The sequence below is a fragment of the Tachysurus fulvidraco genome, chromosome 15 (assembly GCF_022655615.1).
Source record: "Tachysurus fulvidraco isolate hzauxx_2018 chromosome 15, HZAU_PFXX_2.0, whole genome shotgun sequence".
Taxonomy (NCBI): domain Eukaryota; kingdom Metazoa; phylum Chordata; class Actinopteri; order Siluriformes; family Bagridae; genus Tachysurus; species Tachysurus fulvidraco.
Genome location: NC_062532.1, coordinates 912,534 through 926,950, shown reverse-complemented (window position 1 = coordinate 926,950; position 14,417 = coordinate 912,534). Strand labels below are relative to the sequence as shown.

General features: G+C 47.5%; 2 protein-coding genes across 24 annotated transcripts in view; both read right to left on the bottom strand.

Moving 5' to 3' along the window:
• Nucleotides 1–9,959, bottom strand: part of LOC113637471 (aerolysin-like protein) — a 55,395-nt gene extending 45,436 nt beyond the window's left edge. The window contains exon 1 of the mRNA XM_047800507.1: nucleotides 9,901–9,959. The gene's annotated coding sequence lies outside the window, so the exon portion shown is untranslated. The remainder of the gene's footprint in view (nucleotides 1–9,900) is intronic.
• Nucleotides 1–14,417, bottom strand: part of LOC113651616 (aerolysin-like protein) — a 382,868-nt gene that overhangs the window by 49,961 nt on the left and 318,490 nt on the right. For 9 of the 23 annotated variants that reach the window (XR_007137836.1, XR_007137826.1, XR_007137824.1 and 6 more), the window contains exon 1: nucleotides 9,901–9,962. The exons of 2 other annotated variants lie outside the window; for them this stretch is intronic. The gene's annotated coding sequence lies outside the window, so the exon portion shown is untranslated. Of the gene's footprint in view, nucleotides 1–9,900; nucleotides 10,017–14,417 lie in introns of those variants that run through there. 12 more of the 23 variants (XR_007137837.1, XR_007137839.1, XR_007137834.1 and 9 more) reach the window with 8 other exon arrangements.

Below are 14,417 nucleotides of genomic sequence, written 5' to 3'. Positions count from 1 at the left end.
ACTGTTAGGCAGTCTGGTCGTGAGGGCCCGAATGCTTCTGTACCTTTTTCCAGACGGCAGGAGGGTGAAGAGTGTGTGTGAGGGGTGTGTGGGGTCATCGACAATGCTGTTGCCTTTGCGGATCCAGCGTGTGGTGTAAGTGTCCATGATAGAGGGAAGAGAGACCCCAATGATCTTCTCCGCTGTCATCACTATCCGCTGCTGGGTTTTGCGATCCGAGATCGTACAGTTCCCAAACCAGACAGTGATGCAGCTGCTCAGGATGCTCTCAATGGTCCCTCTGTAGAACATGGTCAGGGTTGGGGGAGGGAGATGTGCCTTTCTCAGCCTTCGGAGGAAGTAGAGACGCTGCTGGGCTTTCTTGGTGATGGCGCTGGTGTTGAGTGACCAGGTGAGGTTCTCCGCTAGATGAACACCCAGAAATTTGGTGCTCTTGACGATCTCTACAGATGATCCGTCGATGTTCAGCGGAGAGTGTTCGCTCTGTGCTCTCCTGAAGTCCACAACCATCTCTTTAGTTTTGTCTACATTCAGAGAAAGGTTGTTGGCTCCACACCAGGCAGTTAGTTGTTGCACCTCCTCCCTGTATGCTGACTCGTCGTTCTTGTTGATGAGACCCACCACGGTCGTGTCATCGGCGAACTTAATAATATGATTCGATCTGTGCATTGCTGCACAGTCGTGAGTCAGCAGAGTGAACAGCAGTGGACTGAGCACGCAGCCTTGAGGAGCTCCAGTGTTCAGTGTGGTGGTGCTGGAGATGCTGTTCCCGATCCGGACTGACTGAGGTCTCCCAGTCAGGAAGTCCAGGATCCAGTTGCAGAGGGAGGTGTTTAGTCCCAGCAGGCTCAGCTTCCCAATCAGGTGCTGAGGGATGATTGTATTGAATGCTGAACTAAAGTCTATGAACAGCATTCGTACATAAGTGTCCTTATTGTCCAGATGGGTGAGGGCTAAGTGGAGGGCTGTGGTAATGGCATCGTCTGTGGAGCGGTTTGGACGATACGCGAACTGTAGGGGGTCAAGTGAGGGTGGTAGCTGGGTCTTGATGTGCCTCATGACGAGCTTCTCGAAGCACTTCATAACTATGGGTGTGAGTGCAACGGGACGATAGTCATTGAGGCAAGACACTGTAGACTTCTTTGGGACAGGAACGATGGTGGTAGTTTTGAGGCACGTAGGAACAACGGCGCTGCTCAGGGAAATGTTGAAGATGTCCGTAAAGACATCCGCTAGCTGTTCCGCACATTCTCTGAGCACCCTGCCAGGAATGTTGTCTGGTCCAGCAGCCTTCCGTGGGTTAACTCTGCATAGAGATCTCCTCACGTCGGCCGTGGATAGACAGAGTACCTGGTCGTCGGGACGAGGGATGGTCTTCCTTGGCGTAACGTTGTTCTGTACCTCGAACCGAGCGTAGAACTTGTTCAACGCGTCTGGGAGGGAGGCGTCGCTATCACAAGCAGGTGAAGCTGTCTTGTAGTTTGTGATCGCCTGTATGCCCTGCCACATGCGCCGGGTGTCTCTGCTGTCCTGGAAGTGGCTGTGGATTGTCTGGGCATGTGCACGCTTTGCCTCTCTGATGGCTCGGGACAGGTTGGCCCTTGCTGTTCTTAGGGCCACCCTGTCCCCTGTTCTGAAGGCTAGGTCCCTAGACCTCAGCAGAGCATGCACATTAGCAATCATCCACGGCTTCTGGTTGGGGCGTGTAGTGATGGTCTTGGAGACGGTCACGTCATCAATGCACTTGCCGATGTAACTGGTCACTGCTGACGTGTACTCCTCCAAGTTGACGGAGTCGCCGTTGGTTGCAGCCTCCCTGAAGATATTCCAGTCAGTGCACTCAAAGCAGTCCTGAAGAGCAGAAGTGGCTCCTGCTGGCCAGGTTTTCACCTGCTTCAGAACCGGTTTTGAGCGTCTGACGAGTGGTCTGTATGCAGGAATTAGCATAACAGTGATGTGGTCTGAGTAGCCGAGGTGGGGGCGGGGCTCCGCACGGTACGTGCCGGGAATGTTTGTGTAAACAAGATCCAGCGAGTTTTCACCTCTCGTAGCAAAGTCCACATGCTGATGGAATTTAGGGAGCACTGACTTAAAATTTGCATGGTTGAAATCTCCGGCGATGATAAAAAGTCCGTCGGGGTGAACGCTAATAGCTCCGTATAGCTCACTTAGCGCCTCTTTAGCATTAGCGCTAGGAGGAATTTAAACTCTGACAATGTAAACAGTAGTAAATTCCCGTGGTAAATAAAATGGTCTGCATCTAACAGTCACAAACTCTACTGACGATGAGCAGTAAGTAGAAACAAGCACAGAGTTCTTGCACCATTCTGTGTTGATATAAACACACACACCACCACCGCGAGTCTTACCGCAAAGAGCTTCATTTCTGTCGGCTCTAAATGAAGTTAGCCCGTCCAGCTGAATGGCGGCGTCCGGAACTCTGTCGCTGAACCACGTCTCCGTGAAAACAAACACACAGCAGTTTCTAACCTCTCTCCGAGTAGAGCGTTCGAGTCGGATGTAGTCCAGTTTATTGTCCAGGGAGCAAACGTTGGATAGTAGAATGGACAGGAGAGCTGGCCGGCTAGGGTTTGTTTTTAGCCTAGCACGGACGCCCGCTCGCTTACCGCGCTTCCGCTTCCTCGCGAACCGCTTTCGGCGTCCCCTTCCCTGGTCTCTGGTATCAGGCGACACCGGGGACTGGAGGCCTGGTCTCCGCAGGAAGCCGAGGTCACGAAGCCTAACCAGGACCTCTCAGGGTGTCTCAGTAGGTCCTGAATACTGTAGAAAGGGGGTACAGGATCCAGTTTTCCTCCCGTCCTCCGTGTTTTCAGGGTGTGTTGCCCACAAATGTGGGCGGGCACCAGGCGGTGTTCCTCCGGGAGGAACTCCTCTCACTTCTGGAGAAAGGGGCCATAGAGCATGTTCCCCTCCCAGAGCGGGACTCCGGCTTTTACAGCCGATATTTTGTTGTTCCCAAGAAGGACGGGGGGCATCTGATTCTGGACCTGCGGGCTCTGAACTGTACTCTGAAGACTTACAAGTTCAAGATGCTAACGCTCAAGATGATCGTGTCCCAGATCAGATCCGAGGACTGGTTTGTCACGATCGACCTCAAGGATGCTTATTTCCACATAAGCATTCTGCCGGAAGGGACTCCACCACGATGCGGGCACATCTGTCTCCCACTCGGGTGGCCTCCATCTTGTCAGCGGTGAAAGCTATTCGGCTAGGCCGTAGCCTCTCTGTTGCCGAGGCACAGAGGGTGCTCGGCCTCATGTCAGCAGCAGCCGACGTTATTCCTTTGGGTTTGCTTCACATGAGGCCATTCCAGCTCTGGCTCAAGGGGGCGGGCTTTCATCCTCGCAGGCATCCCCTCAAGGTTATACGGGTTACCCGCCGTGGGCTTCGTACCCTCCTTATGTGGAAAAAACCCCGGTTCTTGGCCTTGGGTCCCATTTCAGGGGCGTGTCACCGTCGCAGGACTCTTTCGACGGATGCCTCGCTCTCGGGCTGGGGCGCAGCCTTAGATGGCCGCCCGGCCCAAGGTCTATGGGAGAGCCCCTGTCTCATGGCACATAAATTGCCTGGAGATGAGGGCTGTGTTTCTAGCATTGCAACACTTTCTCCCGCACCTCGAGGGCTGTCATGTCCTAGTGCGAAAAGACAGCACCGCGGTGGTGTCCTATATCAACCATCAGGGCAGTCTGCGTTCACGCCCCCTGTTCAGGTTGGCGTGGCAGATTCTGCTCTGGGCAGAGACCAGATTTCTTTCGCTAAGAGCGGATTTTATCCCAAGGCGTGTAAATCGGGAGGCAGACTTCCTGTCGAGGCAGGTGCTGAGGCCCGGGGAGCGGCATCTTCACCCTCACGTGGTGGAGCGAATCTCTCAGATTTTCGGCCGGGCGGAAGTGGATTTGTTCGCCTCAGAGGAGTTGACCCACTGTCCGCTGTGGTTCTCCCTCTCTCACCTGGCCCCGTTGGGCCTGGATGCTCTGGTATGGATGTGGCCGAGGCTCCGTCTGTATGCCTTTCCCCCGGTAGCTCTGGTCCTGCAAGTCCTAGTCAGAGTGTGCCACGACCGGGTCAACTTTCTCCTAGTTGCCCCCCGTTGGCCCTTTCGGGTTTGGTTCACGGACCTAGTCTCCCTCCTGAACGGCACTCCATGGGAGGTTCCCGTCAGGAGGGATCTCCTCTCTCAGGCGCAGGGGGCAATTGTTCACCCCCGCCCCGAGATGTGGAAGCTTTCGGTCTGGCCCCTGAGGGGGACCAGCTCCTAGATGCAGACCTCTCAACTGAGGTGACAGAGACTCTGCTAAATGCTAGGGCTCGCTGCACTAGGAAACTGTATGCTCTGAAGTGGAGGCTTTTTCGCCTCTGGTGTGACAAGCACTCTCAGGATCCAGTTCACTGCCCGGTTGGTACAGTGCTGGAGTTCCTGCAGTCTTGCTTTTCTCGGGGCCTGTCCCCGTCTACTCTAAAGGTGTACGTGGCTGCAGTTGCCGCGAACCACGAACCTGTCCTTGGGGCCTCCTTGGGTAGGAACCCTTTGGTCTCTCGCTTTCTGCGTGGTGTCAGGCGGCTGAGGCCTTCCTCTAGGCCACGGCTTCCTTCCTGGGACCTCTCTGTGGTCCTGGAGGGGCTGCTGGAAGCCCCCTTTGAGCCCTTGGAGTCGGCCTCTGAGAAGTTTCTGACCCTGAAGTCGGCTCTGCTTCTTGCCTTGGCCTCTCTCAGGAGAGTCGGGGATTTGCTGCCTTTGTCGATCGCCCTCGCCTGCCTAGAGTTTGCCCCCGGCATGTCCAAGGCTATCCTGCACCCCAGGCCAGGATATGTCCCTAAGGTGCCCAGGATGGCGGGATGTCCTATCATCCTGCAGGCCTACTGTCCCCCGCCCCATGAGTCGGCGGAGCAGGAGAGGCTGCACTTGCTTTGCCCGGTAAGGGCCCTGAGGACTTACGTCCACCGCTCTAGCTCGTGGCATAACTCCTCCGACCTTTTTGTCTGTTTTGGGGGCCAGAATAGGGGTAATCCGGTTTCCAAACAGCGCCTGGCGCACTGGGTGGTGGAGGCCATTACTCAGGCCTATGAGGTGCGCGGTCTTGCCTCACCTCTTGGCATCAGGGCCCACTCCACTAGGGGTATCGCCTCATCCAGTGCCTTGGCCAGGGGTGTCCCCATTGAAGATATTTGTGCTGCGGCAGGATGGTCCTCTCCGCACACCTTTATCAGATTCTATGACCTGGACTTGGGCCCCACTCCAGGGTCCCAGGTACTGCGGGGCCTCTGATGTGCTGTTCCCAATCTGCTCGTGCTCTCTCACGGCCTCTGGCGCAGTCATCGACCGGTGCATGGCGGCGTGGGTATTGGCATTCCCATAGCGTCAGCACTGACACAGCGTCGAGTTCCCTCGAAAGGGAACTACACCAGGTTACGTATGTAACCTGATTTCCTGAGAAGGGAACGAGACGCTGTGTTGCTGGCCATGCCCCAGGCATCCGTTCGCGCTTCCTTCAGACAAAGAGAGCTGGAGCAGCGTGACGTAGATGCCCTTATATGGACTTGCTGGCGAGTAATTACTCCGTCACGTGTCCTTTCCGAGCCATTAAATGGCGTGTGTGCACACAAAGCTTCAGACACAACTTCCTCAAGGAAGCATTCCCATAGCGTCAGCACTGACGCAGCGTCTCGTTCCCTTCTCAGGGAACCGGGTTACATACGTAACCTGGTGTAGTTTTCTTGTTAATTTTAAGTAATTTTTTTTCCAAGATGGGTTTACTTAAAAAGTGTGATGCAAAAATGGTGCATACATATTTGAAGTATATCCAACACATCATTTTTAACAATGTAGAAACAGTTCTGGCTGGTGATGTCAAGGCTGCCACATTTTGAACCATTTGAAAAAGAGAGATGGAAGAGCGAGGTAACCCCGAGTACAAAGAATTACAGTAGTCAAGTCGAGTTGAGATAAAAGCGTGGATAACTGTTACAAAACGTTTCGTGCTTAAGAAGGATTTCACCTTAGCTAACCTGCGAAAGTGAATGAAGCTGGTACTATAGTGTTGATTTGTTTGTCTAATTTAAGGCAGTTATCTAGGTGAAATCCTAGATCTTTAACATCAGAAGTAAGATAAGGAGTAAGAGTACCAAGGTTAATAGAAACTTCATCTGGGTGCTCTTTTGGCCCAAATTGAATGATTTGGGTTTTGTCATCATTCAGTATCATAAAATTATTTGTAAGTCATAATTTGAGTTCTTGCAGGCAAGCCTCCAATCTCTTGTATGCTGAGTTATCTTTGTGTTTAATAGGTACATAAAGTTGTGTATCGTCCACATTGCAGTGATAGGACACCCCAAATTTGTGCATAATTGATTCCGGAGGTAAGAGAAATAAGTACAATGAAATTATACTCTTAAGTGTCACATACTTAATAGTTTAAGTTAATCAAAAATAATTAGTTTAATAAAATCAAAAATTGAAAAAGTACAAGAAACTTAAAATACTTAACTTAGTTGAATAGGTTTATAAAATTAAGTTGACACTATTCAATCTATTTAATTATTTTGAGCATTTGGATTTACAGTGTTGACTACTTGAAAAAGTCGAGGTTTCACCAAAGCAGAAATCATGGGATGTAGGATTATTTTTAATTCAAATGTTTTAGCTCCTCAAGTGAGAGAATTATTCGAACGCTTCTGTGCCATGTCTAATGTAAAAAATGTCAACAATTCTTATCCTATCCCTTAGATGTAAGAATTCCCTTGAAAGTCTTGAATGTTGATATTGTCTTCCTCTTAGACACGGGAGACAAAGGAAACCGGTCCTTAAATCAACCGGCATGCTTACTGCAGACAGTAACCCTTAATTAAATCTCGCAAAACACGGGGATTTTTTAAATAAAATAAAAAATATTTCAAAAAGCAATTTTAAGAAAGTAAATGGGAATTTTTGAGAATTTTATACTATTCTTGAAAAAAAAAATCTTTATACTTATTGATAATTAAGATCCAGCCTTCATGAATTTAGTTGAAGTAAAATATTTTAAAATATATAATTTAAAATGTTTATTTGATTTTTCAGTTTAAAATTTTTATCATTATATGTTGGAGAGTTGTTTAATAGTTTGCTTGCAGCTATATGTTATAACTTTGATCTGTAATATGTATGTCTTTGTTGTTGTAATATGTATGAGATGGGAGACGAGTACTTAAAACTCATGTTTGAGGGTGGTTTGTGGAGTTTTTATTTATTTATTTATTTATTTATTTATTTATTTATTTATTTATTTATTTATTTATTTATTTAAATAGTTGTGGAAATTAATAAAAGGTTATAACTTTGATCTGTAATATGTATGTCTTTGTTCCAAATGAGATGGGAGACGAGTACTTAAAACTCATGTTTGATCCGGGGGTGGTTTGTGATAGGGTTACCCCCTCCCCTCAGACTGGATGTTTGTGATAGGGTTATCTACAACATCACACACACACACCCACACCCACACATACAGTATACACACACAACCACACACACACACACACACACACACACACACACACACACACACACACACACACACACAATATGTTTTCCTACATATTTCTGCAATCGCACTTGCTTTCTCACTCTCCTCTAACTGTATATCAATGGGCACCAAATGCGACAACACATCTAAAGTATCTTTTCAATTTTATTTCGTTTTTGTCCATACCAGTTAATATTAGTTTTTAATATTAGATTGCTTTTGTTGTTTTTAAATGTCACATGTAGCGTTGGTGTATGTTACGAGCTCAATTACGGAGGTTTGAGATTAAAAAAACTGCCAAATGTCTTGAAAAATAATCTATCGCTTTTGTAACATGCACTTCACTTTGCATAGTGACAGCATTATCACATGGGTACTTTAGACACATTTATGAACTGTGAATACACAGATAAACTGTGTTTATAAAGTATTGAAATTAATTAATTAATTAATTTATTTATTTATTTATTTGTTTGTTTGTTTATTTATTTATTTATTTAAATGGTTGTTGAAATTAATAAAAGGTTATAACTTTGATCTGTAATATGTATGTCTTTGTTCCAAATGAGATGGGAGACGAGTACTTAAAACTCATGTTTGATCCGGGGGTGGTTTGTGATAGGGTTACCACCTCCCCTCAGACTGGATGTTTGTGATACGGTTATCTACAACATCACACACACACACACCCCACACACCCACCCACACATACAGTATACACACACACACACACACGCACACCACACACACACACACACACACACACACACACACACACACACACACACACACACACACACATACACACACAAAATATGTTTTCCTATTTCTGCAATCACACTTGCTTTCTCACTCTCCTATAACTGTTTTATACTAGTAAAGATTGCTTTTGTTGTTTTTAAATGTCACATGTAGCGTTGGTGTATGTTACGAGCTCATTTACGAAGGTTTGAGATTAAAAAACTGCTAAATGTATTGAAAAATAATCTATCACTTTAGTAACATGCACTTCACTTTGCATAGTGACAGAAGTTTATTGACAGCATCTTAATTCAGTAACATTTTATTAATAAATAAATAAATAAATAAATAAATAAATAAACCACCCCCGGAACAAACATGAGTTTTAAGTACTTCTCTCCTAGCTCATTTAGAACTAAGAAATATGTATGACAGATCAATATTTTGACCTTCATTTAATTTCTTAATTCTTTTCTGTATTATTCTTTTATTCATATTTCTTGTCAGGGCAATAAAACTAGATTCTTTTCTTTTACACCCCCGGATCAAACATGTGAGTTTAAATATACCAGATCAAAGTTATAACCTTTTATTAATTTGAACAACTAATTTCAAATAAATAAGTAAAAAAATAAATAAATAAATAAATTAATTAATTAATTAAAACTCCACAAACCACCCCCGGATCAAACATGAGTTTTAAGTACTTGTCTCCCATCTCATTTGGAACAAAGACATATGTATGTGAGATCAAAATTATAACCTTTTATTAATTTCAAAAACTATTTCTAATTAATTAATTAATTAATTAAAAAATAAATCATAATTAAAACATTAATCATAATTTAAAAAAAACTTTGACCTATTTTTTTTATCACTAATGACAGCTGAGAGACATATAAACTGTCAAGTTAAAGAAAGTTACCCCTTATCCCTCTCTATCAGGGTTTTGGGAATTTTCTATCAAAATGCATCTGGCCTGCATTAGATCATTATCCTGCTTTAAAAAATCATATTTCATCAATAAAACACAATCTGACCAACACCAATGTAGTAACAAAAAAATCCAGCCATGTTCATATGTGTAATTTAAAGTACCCTGATAGATGAGTTTGCCATCAGACTCCTACATCTTTACATTTTTACATTTTTTGCAGAACAAACAGACACTTCATAGCTGATATTTTTTAATAGAACATACCCAAAACCCTGATCTAAAGCCTATAGAGCTTCTATCTAATGCAGTAGAAAAGACATTGTAGATTTTTGATGCTTTATTTTAAATAGAATGAAAGTTTTGTAGAGAAAAAATCCACCGAATCTGTTACAGAAACCATGATTCTGTGTGAAGATGTCATGACAAGGTTGAGTGACACAAAGGAATGTTCACAAAATTTTTGTGCTTTCTGACAGTTTAAGGAAATTAAACACTGAGGGGTGAAAAGCTTATTAAAGCTGAATTCCAAATAATAGCATTCACACACAAACACACACACACTTGTTCCTTTTTTATTTGGTATAAATACGATCATATACAGTAACTATAATGCTGTAATACTATAATCTACATACACAGTAATCTACATACACAGTTAATAACCTACATAATGTCATCAAGAATAAACTGCACACTTACAAGGAACTGATGAAGCAGGTAGCAAGAAATGTCTTCTTTAAAAGACGTCTTGTGAAGGATGCAAGTTTGTGGATAAGACAGAAGCTTCGTGCTCTCGTATTTATACCAGATAAAGAGGGTGGTCCTGAGTCTTACATCACACTTCCAAGTATCAAATTTCCTTAAACTGTCAGAAAGAACAATAATGTGGTTTATTATTTAGTGAACATTCCTTTGTGTCACTCAACCTTGTGATGACATCTTAACACAGAATCATGGTACCTGTAACAGATACAGTGGAATTTTCTCCAACCTACAAAACATTTAGCCTGTTTATAATAAGTATCAGAAATCTACAATGTCTTCTCTGTTGCATCCAATGGAAGCTCTATAGGCTTTAGATCAGGGCTCTGGAAATGTTCTATCAAAAAGCATTTTAAGTTGCCTTCAAACATCAAAAGACCAAAATCAATGAAAATGGTTCTATATGCTGGCATGAACTTTATCCAAGTTCCCTGTAGCTGTTTAATATACAGTACAGGACACCTGGACATCACAGCCATGTGTACAGTATGTCCCCAAAGTGTTCCAGCAAAACTGAAGTTAAACTGTTGTCTATAATATGTAGGATTACATTTCACTGTAACTAAGAGGCTTATACATGTTCCTGCATCTCAATGCTCCTGTGTACAAATCCAGTACCATGAAGATCTCCATGATGTGTTGTAGGTTGGAGTAGAAGATCTCGAGTGTCCTGTAAAGAGCCCCGACTTTAAGTGAGTGATACTGTTGGTTGAGTTTTTCCTCCAAATCTCTGTGCACATCCTTGTGCTTTGACAACAGTTATAATAAAACCGAACAGGAAAATAAAAGTGATGGCAGAGCATCAGGACGAGGATAGACTGAATGAATATTAGATAAATGACCGTGGCTTACTGATGGCCGGTCCGAGCAATAAAGCCTTAAGGTACATTTACACCTGTAGAGATTTTGTCATCAAAGGTCTTATGAAGTCGCTAGTAGGTGTTCTTAGCTACTGCTTGCTCATAGTAACATCCATCCATCCATCCATCCATTTTCTACCGCTTATCCGGGGCCGGGTCGCGGGGGCAGCAGTCTAAGCAGGGATGCCCAGACTTCCCTCTCCCCAGACACTTCCTCCAGCTCTTCGGGGGAATACCGAGGCATTCCCAGGCCAGCCGAGAGACATAGTCCCTCCAGCGTGTCCTAGGTCTTCCCCCTTCTCCTCCCGGTTGGACATGCCCGGAACACCTCCCCAGGGAGGCGTCCAGGAGGCATCCGAAACAGATGCCCGAGCCACCTCAGCTGACCCCTCTCAATGTGGAGGAGCAGCGGCTCTACTCTGAGCTCCTCCCGAGTGACTGAGCTCCTCACCCTATCTCTAAGGGTGCGCCCAGCCACTCTGCGGAGGAAACTCATTTCGGCCGCCTGTATCCGGGATCTTGTCCTTTCGGTCATGACCCAAAGCTCATAGCCATAGGTGAGGGTAGGAACGTAGATCGACTGGTAAATAGAGAGCTTCGCCTTGCGGCTCAGCTCTTTCTTCACCACAACAGATCGGTATATCGACCGCATCACTGTGGAAGATACACCGATCCGCCTGTCGACCTCCCGCTCCATCCTTCCCTCACTCGTGAACAGGAGCCCAAGATACTTAAACTCCTCCACTTGAGGCAGGAACTCTCCACCAACCTGAAGAGGGCAAGCCACCCTTTTCCGGCTGAGAACCATGGCCTCGGACTTGGAGGTGCTGATTCTCATCCCCGCCGCTTCACACTCAGCTGCAAACCGTCCCAGTGCATGCTGAAGGTCCTGATTTGAAGAAGCCAACAGGACAACATCATCTGCAAAAAGCAGAGACGAAATCCTGTGGTCCCCAAACCTGACTCCCTCCGGCCCCCGTCTGCGCCTAGAAATCCTGTCCATATAAATAATGAACAGGACCGGTGACAAAGGGCAGCCCTGCCGGAGTCCAACATGCACCGGGAACAAGTCTGACTTACACCCGGCAATGCGAACCAAACTCCTGCTCCGGTCATATAGGGACCGGACAGCCCTTAACAGAGGGCCCCGGACCCTATACTCCAAGAGCACCCCCCACAGGCCATCACGAGGGACACAGTCAAATGCCTTCTCCAGATCCACAAAACACATGTGGACTGGTTGGGCAAACTCCCATGAACCCTCCAGCAACCTGGTGAGGGTATAGAGATGGTCCAGTGTTCCACGACCAGGATGAAACCCGCATTGTTCCTCCTGAATCCAAGGTTCGACTATCGGCCGAATTCTCCTCTCCAGTACCCTGGCATAGACTTTTCTGGGGAGGCTGAGGAGTGTGATCCCCCTATAGTTGGAACCCTCCGGTCCCCCTTCTTAAACAGAGGGACCACCACCCCAGTCTGCCAGTCCAGAGGCACTGTCCCCAACCGCCACGCGATGTTGCAGAGGCGTGTCAGCCAAGACAGCCCCACAACATCCAGAGACTTAAGGTACTCAGGGCGGATCTCATCCACCCCCGGTGCCTTGCCACTGAGGAGCTTCTCAACTACCTCAGTGACCTCAGCTTGGGGAATCGACGAGTCCACAACCGAGCCCTCCACGTCTGCTTCCTCAATGGAAGACATGTTGGTGGGGTTGAGGAGATCCTCGAAGTACTCCTTCCACCGTCCGAGAATGTCACCAGTCGAAGTCAGCAGATTCCCACTCCCACTGTAAACAGTGTGAGCAGGGCACTGCTTCCCCCTCCTGAGACGCCGGATGGTTTGCCAGAATTTCTTCGAGGCCAACCGATAGTCCTTCTCCATGGCCTCACCGAACTCCTCCCAGACCCGAGTTTTTGCCTCTGCAACCACCCGGGCTGAAGCTCGCTTGGCCCTCTGGTAACTATCAGCTGCCTCCGGAGTCCCCCGAGCCAACCAGGCTCGATAGGACTCTTTCTTCAGCTTGACGGCATCCCTTACTTCCGGGGTCCACCACCGGGTTCGGGGATTTCCACCACGACAGGCACCGGAGGCCTTATGGCCACAGCTCAGTGCGGCTGCATCAACAATGGAGGTGGAGAACATGGTCCACTCGGACTCAATGTCTCCAACCTCCCTCGGGATCTGGTTGAAGCTCTGCCGGAGGTGAGAGTTGAAGATCTCTCTGACAGGAGACTCTGCCAAACGTTCCCAACGGACCCTCACAGTACGTTTGGGTCTGCCAAGTCTGTCCAACTTCCTCCCCTGCCATCGGACCCAACTCACCACCAGGTGGTGATCAGTTGACAGCTCCGCCCCTCTCTTTACCCGAGTGTCCAAGACATACGGCCGGAGGTCAAATGAAACAACCACAAAGTCGATCATCGACTTCCGACCTAGGGTGTCCTGGTGCCATGTGTACTGATGGACACCCTTATGCTTGAACATGGTGTTTGTTATGGATAAACTGTGACTAGCACAGAAGTCCAATAACAGAACTTCACTCGGGTTCAGTTCGGGGGGGCCGTTCCTCCCAATCACGCCCCTCCAGGTATCACTGTCGCTGCCCACGTGAGCGTTGAAGTCCCCCAGTAGAACGACGGAGTCCCCAGTCGGGGCACTTTCTAACACCCCTTCCAGAGACGCCAAGAAGGTCGGGTACTCTACACTGCCATTTGGCCCATAAGCACAAATAACAGTGAGAGACCTCTCCCCGACCCGAAGGCGCAGGGAAACGACCTTCTCATTCACCGGGGTGAACTCCAACACATGGCTGCTGAGCTGGGGGGCTATGAGCAAGCCCACACTAGACCGCCGCCTCTCACCACGGGCAACTCCAGAGTAGTAGAGAGTCCAGCCTCTCTCGAGGAGTTGGGTTCCAGAGCCCAAGCTGTGCGTGGAGCCGAGCCCAACTATCTCTAGTCGGTATCTCTCAACCTCCCGCACCAGCTCAGGCTCCTTCCCCCCCAGCGAGGTGACATTCCATGTCCCTAGAGTCAGATTCCGTGTCCGGAGATTGGGTCGCCGAGGCTCCCGCCTTCGACTGCCACCCAATCCACATTGCACCAGCCCCTTACGGTTTCTCCTGCAGGTGGTGGGCCCACAGGAGATCGGCCCCACGTCGCTCCTTCGGGCTGAGCCCGGCGGGCCCCGTGGGGTAAGACCCGGCCACCAGGCGCTCGCATGCGAGCCCCAACCCCGGGCCTGGCTCCAGGGTGGGGCCCCGGTTGCGCCATACCGGGCGACGTCACGGACCTTGTTATTATTTTCTTCATAAAGGGTTTTTGAACCACTCTTTGTCTGGCCTGTCACCTAGGACCTGTTTGCCTTGGGAGACCCTACCAGGGGCAGAAAGCCCCAGACAACATAGCTCCTAGGATCATTCAGGCACGCAAACCCCTCCACCACAATAAGGTGGCGGTTCAAGGAGGGGTTCATAGTAACATCAGTGGCAAAACTAGCCTTTCACTTTTGACAGTTTTCTTTCCGCATTAATGTTTTATTTAAAGTTTAAGATGATTTTTAGAGACTTTTTATTTTCGATTTATTTTCATTTCT